This window comes from Tasmannia lanceolata, unplaced genomic scaffold (genome assembly GCF_043159265.1).
Source record: "Tasmannia lanceolata isolate RefF3 unplaced genomic scaffold, GAP_Taslan_0.1 ptg000012l, whole genome shotgun sequence".
Classification (NCBI taxonomy): domain Eukaryota; kingdom Viridiplantae; phylum Streptophyta; class Magnoliopsida; order Canellales; family Winteraceae; genus Tasmannia; species Tasmannia lanceolata.
In genome coordinates this window covers 48,487,212-48,493,443 of record NW_027518689.1, presented here as the reverse complement: position 1 = coordinate 48,493,443, position 6,232 = coordinate 48,487,212, and positions in this window count along the sequence as shown.

Sequence of the window (6,232 nt, the reverse complement as noted above, 5' to 3'; positions counted from 1 at the left end):
TCTTGTGATTATAGTTTCCTAACATCTTTGTCTATGTGAACTTCTGAATGGAATCTCAGATCTCTACTTGGGTCTTGCGTGCTAAACCACTATTATCGATTGAACCCTATTGAACATTGTTATCTTACACTCATGTTGGATGTATTCTCCATGACTTTGGATTTTTTTGAAACCCCTTCAATTTCCTTAACTATTTGAACCTTTGGACTGCTGGACACCCTACTATGAAACCCTCGTGGGAAATTTTATGAATCACCACTTTGAACGCCCTTCTTGGACTATATGTATTTTGGACACCACCAGTGGGTTATAGGCATTAGCCTATATGTGAGCATAAAAATATGATCCCGCCAATGGAGGATAATCGTTGGCCCTGTCGACAAGTATGTGAACATAGGGGCTAGTTCTGACACCGTGGGCGGTCGGTGTAAGCAATAACACACTTTTTGGACTCGTGGGCAGTTGGGGTAAAATAACTTGCTTTTTGGACTAAGCCGATGATCTCGATGTGGTATCGTTCCTTTGGATATTGTGACCTTTGTTGTGACACTTTGACCTAAGCCTTTATGGACCTTACTCCTCAACATTAAACTTGTGTTAACTATCTCACTTATTGCTTCTATCTGTTTATTCTGTTACGTACCTGTCTTGTGTAGCATGCATGATCCTACTTTTGTAGTGTGTTATTATGTACTGAGCTTTTCAGCTGACTGTGGTTATATTAACATTTTCAGAGTTTGCTCCTCGTGCGATGAACGAGGAAGAAGAAGCTTAGTTTCGAAATCGTAGGTGCTTGGAGATTTTATTTAGCTTATTTGTTTTTGTTTCAGACAGTGAGCATTGGTAAACAAATGTGTAAGACTATGTCTATGTTTATATATGTTAAACTAAAAGTTTTTTAGTTATATTTTGCCAATAATTTTAATCAATTTAAATCTTTTATGATTCCATCCGATCTTTCACCTATTTCCACTAATTTTGTTTTCCCAAATTTGGGTTGACTTTTCGATTTAAGCTGATTTTGTGCCGTTTTAACTTGATATTTTGCTTATATTTTTTATTTTAGGCAACGCTTTCGCTTTTTTTTCTACTCTTCGTTTGAAGCTACTGCTCCTCCTTTTTCTCCTCCTCCTTCTGAGTTGAATAAGATAGTAGCAACATATTTTTTTGTTACTGGGACATTGATATTCTAGATACCCAATCCCAATTATGAATAGGCAAACCAAGGCAAGAATGGGAAAGTGCGGAGGGTAGAGGGCAGCAGTCCTATGACTTGGACGGTGGTGGAGATCGAGAAACGAAAAAAGGGAGATAGGAATGAAAAGTACATAAAGGTATTTTTTTTTCTTTTGAACTATAGAACATACCTACTAGTTGAATACTTTTGAAATCTCCCTTCTGCAGTTATTTTCGTAACTTAATGTAGTTAAATATTCAAAATCCCTACAAATAATCTAGTAATAATAATAAATCAATATGAGAAAAAGAAACAAAAAATGGGGCATAAAAGTTTCCACAAAAGAAAGGGTATTCGCATAATTCCAGCCTGGGCCTTCTATTTTTTCCTAAGTAATTGTTGGAAATTGTAAATCAAAATCAATATTTGTTGGTTTTGTGAAAAGTTATTGTGGTCTTCTAGGGTAGTTATTATGTGTGGAAAATTTAAGAGTAGTCTTTTGTGTTTTCTGTAGTCCTTAATGTCTGGGCTAGAATATCAAAGAGTTGATGTGGATTTTTTAAGTTGTTGATTAGGGTACCCGAAAGACTCATGGTGACTACAACTAGGTGTTTAATGCTTACCATTTTAGGTGTGTCTTGTGTCTATAAGTTTGGAGTCATTGCTGTAGAGACTGTAAGATTAGAGAGAAGCTTTAAGGGTAAAGGTTAAAGGGAGAAGAGAAGTTCGGTGATTCTAAGGGGAAAGAACAACATGCCTATTGTAAGTCGTTTTCGATAGATAAAAGTTTTTATTTTGTTGTTACATTTGAGTTTTGGTATAGCTCTACACGGGCCCTTTGGACATGTATCACCCCAGCCCCCTTACCTAGTTCTTTTGATCACAATGTTGCATAATTGATCCTGCCAATTGAAAACCCTGTTCAAGATTTGTTCACGTTTTATTCTATTTTTTCAAAAATATTATTTTAGTGAAAACATGGCATATCATATACAGATGGAAAGTTTTTTAAGTCTAGTTTTCAAGAAAAAAAAAAGAATCATCAATCGGAGTTTTCTGAAAAAAGGAATTGTCAAAAGAGTAGAGGTCTGTCAAAGTGGACTGTTTTAACAAAATCCAAATTTTCAAGAAAAAATTTCCTTCAAGTGTTTTGATTGAAAGGATTATCTACTTTAAAGTTTTATGATGATTATGGTCCAAATTATAAATATTTAATATAGATTATTTATTTAGGCATTATGTACTTGGGCTTCGGCTGACTGTGGATTTAACATTTTAAAATTTCTATCCTCGCAGAGTTGTCGAGAGAGTGGAAGCCTAGATTCCTCCAGAGTCGCTTTAGTAGATTTACTTGATTAGTTAGTGACAGTGAGTATTGTTTTGAACAAATTAAATAGACTATGTTTGATTATTGTTGTGGGTACGTGGAGAGAGTGAGAAGTCGACTCTTTGATTAATGCATAACCTTTGATATTAATTTAGAATTTTATTGCCTCGATGGATCTAATATTGTTTGATAGTCTTGCATACTTGTGGAGTTTACTTTGTAGTTGTACCGTGCTGCTACGCTCTGAGCCGTGATTATGGTTTGGGGCGTGACATTCAGACCTTGGTTTGTCACTGAATACATATATCGACCAGAATACGTACAAGTTGCTACTGACTCGCTCGGAGTTAGTGAGTTGACTAGACAAAGTTTTTAGTCGAGATGAGTTGTCAAGTTTTTGACCTATAATCCTAAGTAGAGATAATAGTAAGAATGAGGCCGAGATTTATTTCCCTTGCAGCATCTTACCAGCAGTTGTGCCGACAGTGCATGTGGCCTTCGTTTTGAAAACTCTACTTGTCGTCAGGGAATGTGTGGTCAGACAATCCAAACTGAAAAAAAAAAAAAAAAATTAAAAACCCTTCTGTTTCCTTAAGACCCCTTCTTTCTGCAAATCCTTCCTCATATATTCTCGTGGCAGAAGTCAAAGATTTTCTTAAGAGAAGAATTAGATTAGATTGAACATATAAACAGAAAAGGACCCTTGATTTTCTTTTATACTTTATTAAATGGGAAGTTTCGAAAACTCCCAAAACTCTGTTTCTTAATTCCTAAGTTCCCCTTAACCAAAGCTACTTGGGAATTATGGAGAAGAAAGAAATTGCTTATATGTCAGCAAAATGAACGGTTGAGATGAAACAAATGTGGGGCCCCTCTATTTAACAAAAGCTTGCCCATTATAATATGATTTAGAAGATCATTTTGGATTGTTAATTACTTAATACTGCTTTGAGATAATTATCTTTTCAGAAATCCTAAATCTAAGGGTATTTCTAAGAAGTTCTTTTGCTTAAAATGTTTTCATTGTATCATTAATATTAAGATCTTGTGTTTATCGTTGTTCGGTTGATTTGGGAGCACAAACCCTAGTATTGGACATATGATTTAAGGGAAATTTTGGGACTGGGCAGTAGGGTTTAAGCACTTCAGATGTGGCCTACAAGTGACTGTATACATTGGAAAGATGGAAAGAGACGAGAGTAATAATTTGGGGAGTGTTTGTAGATGTTAACCACAGCTGTGTTTTGGCAGAGCTTGTGAGGGAGGGGGGTCCTTGTGTGTGGAATTTAGTTTGAATAATTTGAAGATATAGCAATAAATATTAGAAGGGTTCGGATTTATGGAACCCACGCTGACGAATATGGCTCTGAACATTCCATGATCTTCAAGATTAGACGGGATTTCCCATGTGTCTGTTCATGTCCATGAATTTTCTTTTGTTCTGCTATTTTTTTCCAACATTGAAGAGATCAGATAAAAGGGTCAGAGAAGTGCTTCTTTTCGTTTCTATTTTTCACAAACAGTGGTTTGAGTAGAGAACCACATGGATCAAAGAAGCTAAACTAGTTTAATTGCATCAAAAGAGAAAACCACCCAATTGTTCTTAATTTTCTGATTACGTTCTTGATGGTTTCTAGAACTGTATACGTTTGTGTTTGTTGTGTGGCCAACCGATCGAATTGACGGGCTTTATCTAGGTGAAGATGCTAGAGAACAAATTGTTGTGTGGCCAACCGATTAAACTGTTTAATTCTTAAAAAAGCAATTAAACAGTTTAATTCTTAAAAAGGTTGCAAAAGTAAAGCAATTAAACTGTTTAATTCTTAAAATGGTTGCGAAGTAAAGCGATTATGTTCTCATCAAATCAGTCATCAATTTGTAAATATGTGCAGAACAGTTGCTCACGATAACTCTTGTTTTTAATGTCTCAAGGGTGTTTCGGTCTTGGGAAAAGAAAACTACGGAAAATGATATTTTTCATATGGAAAATAGAAATCTAGGATCCAATAGGTTTGCAGTTTCCATAGCAAAGAAGGAAAAAAATTTAATTTTGGAAACCAGTTTACATGGAAAATGAGTTCATCAGAACCTGGAAAAATCATTTTCCATGGGAAAATATTTCATTTTTACCTTTCCTTCCATAATAAGAGCTTAATCTATGTACAAGATTGACCCATTCTCTAGGAAGGGAGATTTATTTTCAAAAATAAATATGGGCATAAGAAGTCATAAAAGCGTAAATAAGCACTCTTAGGAAAGTAGCTATGGAGATTCAGAGAAGAGGGACATCAGTTATGGGCTCGAGTCATCAAAAATAAATATGGGTCATCCCCTGGGCCACTAGATAAATGATGACAAATATTGTTTCAATGGAGTGATAGCTATGAGGGAGATTCTGAGCCAAAAATACAAGTTCAATGAAGGAATCCAATTCAAAGTCTACTCGGGCGACAGGGTCAGGTCCTGGCAAGTCAAATGGTGTGACGAAACTCTATTAATGGAGATGTTTCATTGCACATATATGGTTTTTCTGATAAGAATGCATTTGTTAAAGTCCACTTAGATTGGGGGGTGAGAGAATTTCATGGAATATCTTTTCAAATTTAAGAGAGAAGTGGACCTAGAGGCTCGGTTTTTAAGATCTTGAGTCTTGTTACATAAAAAATACAGGCAACAATAAAAGGGTTTGGATCTGGTGCTCTTTCTAGGCTTTTAAGTTCAAAACATTCCATCATAAGATTGTGCCAAGTTTAGCAACCTTGCATTTAGTAAGAGGTTGGAGCATTCTGGCTCCTCTACCCCTTCGGATGGACAGCCTTCCTCGACAAAATCCTAACGATAGATCATCTTCGCAACCGTCGTCATATGATCATCATTGACCATTGTTCTCAATGTGTTGAGTCAGGGGAGTTAGTGGATCATTTGGTATGATTTAAATCTTCCATTCTAGGATTTTTGATATCTGGAAATGCTGGCTCTTCGTCCACTCACAGAACAAAGGGGAGATTTTGTGAATATGATCCTGCTTACCACAATTTGGGTCCTATGGAAATAAAAGACACTCGGGATTTCTAAATTTCATTTAAGAGTGCATAATTCATCTTAACAACTTCATAGGTGAAATCCCAATAGGCAACTCAAGAGGGGGGTGAATTGGGTGGTTAAAATTTTCAATCAAATTTAATTAGGATTTTGGAAACATTACAAGTTTAAATTTAACCCTTGTTCAATTAAGCATAATCATAAATAAAAGTTAGATGTTACCAAACACCCAAATGAGGCAAAACGGAGAGCAAGGAGAGCACACAAAGATTTATAGTGGTTCGATCACAAACAGACCTACTCCACTACCCAAGTACTTGGTCTTTCCTTGGGATTTTCCTTCACTATGATGGGATTGCACAAACACCGAATCCCCAAGCTTTACAATGAACACCGCCTCCAAGGGAACAAACCCTCTTTGCAAAAATGCCTCCAAGAAGATCAACTCTCTTCGCACACCACCTCCAAGGGAATCACTTCTCTTCGTGAACCACCTCCAAGGAGATTAACCCTCTTTGCAAACCGCCTCCAAGGGAATCACTCCTCTTTACGAACCGGATTCACTTTGGTTGTTGGGCCGAATCGTAGACCCCGATTACAATGAAAAGAAAGAAGATGAAGCTCACTCAATGCCCCTTGATAGGCTAATACTAGCTCACAATCTCCCCAAAAGATTACACTAATAA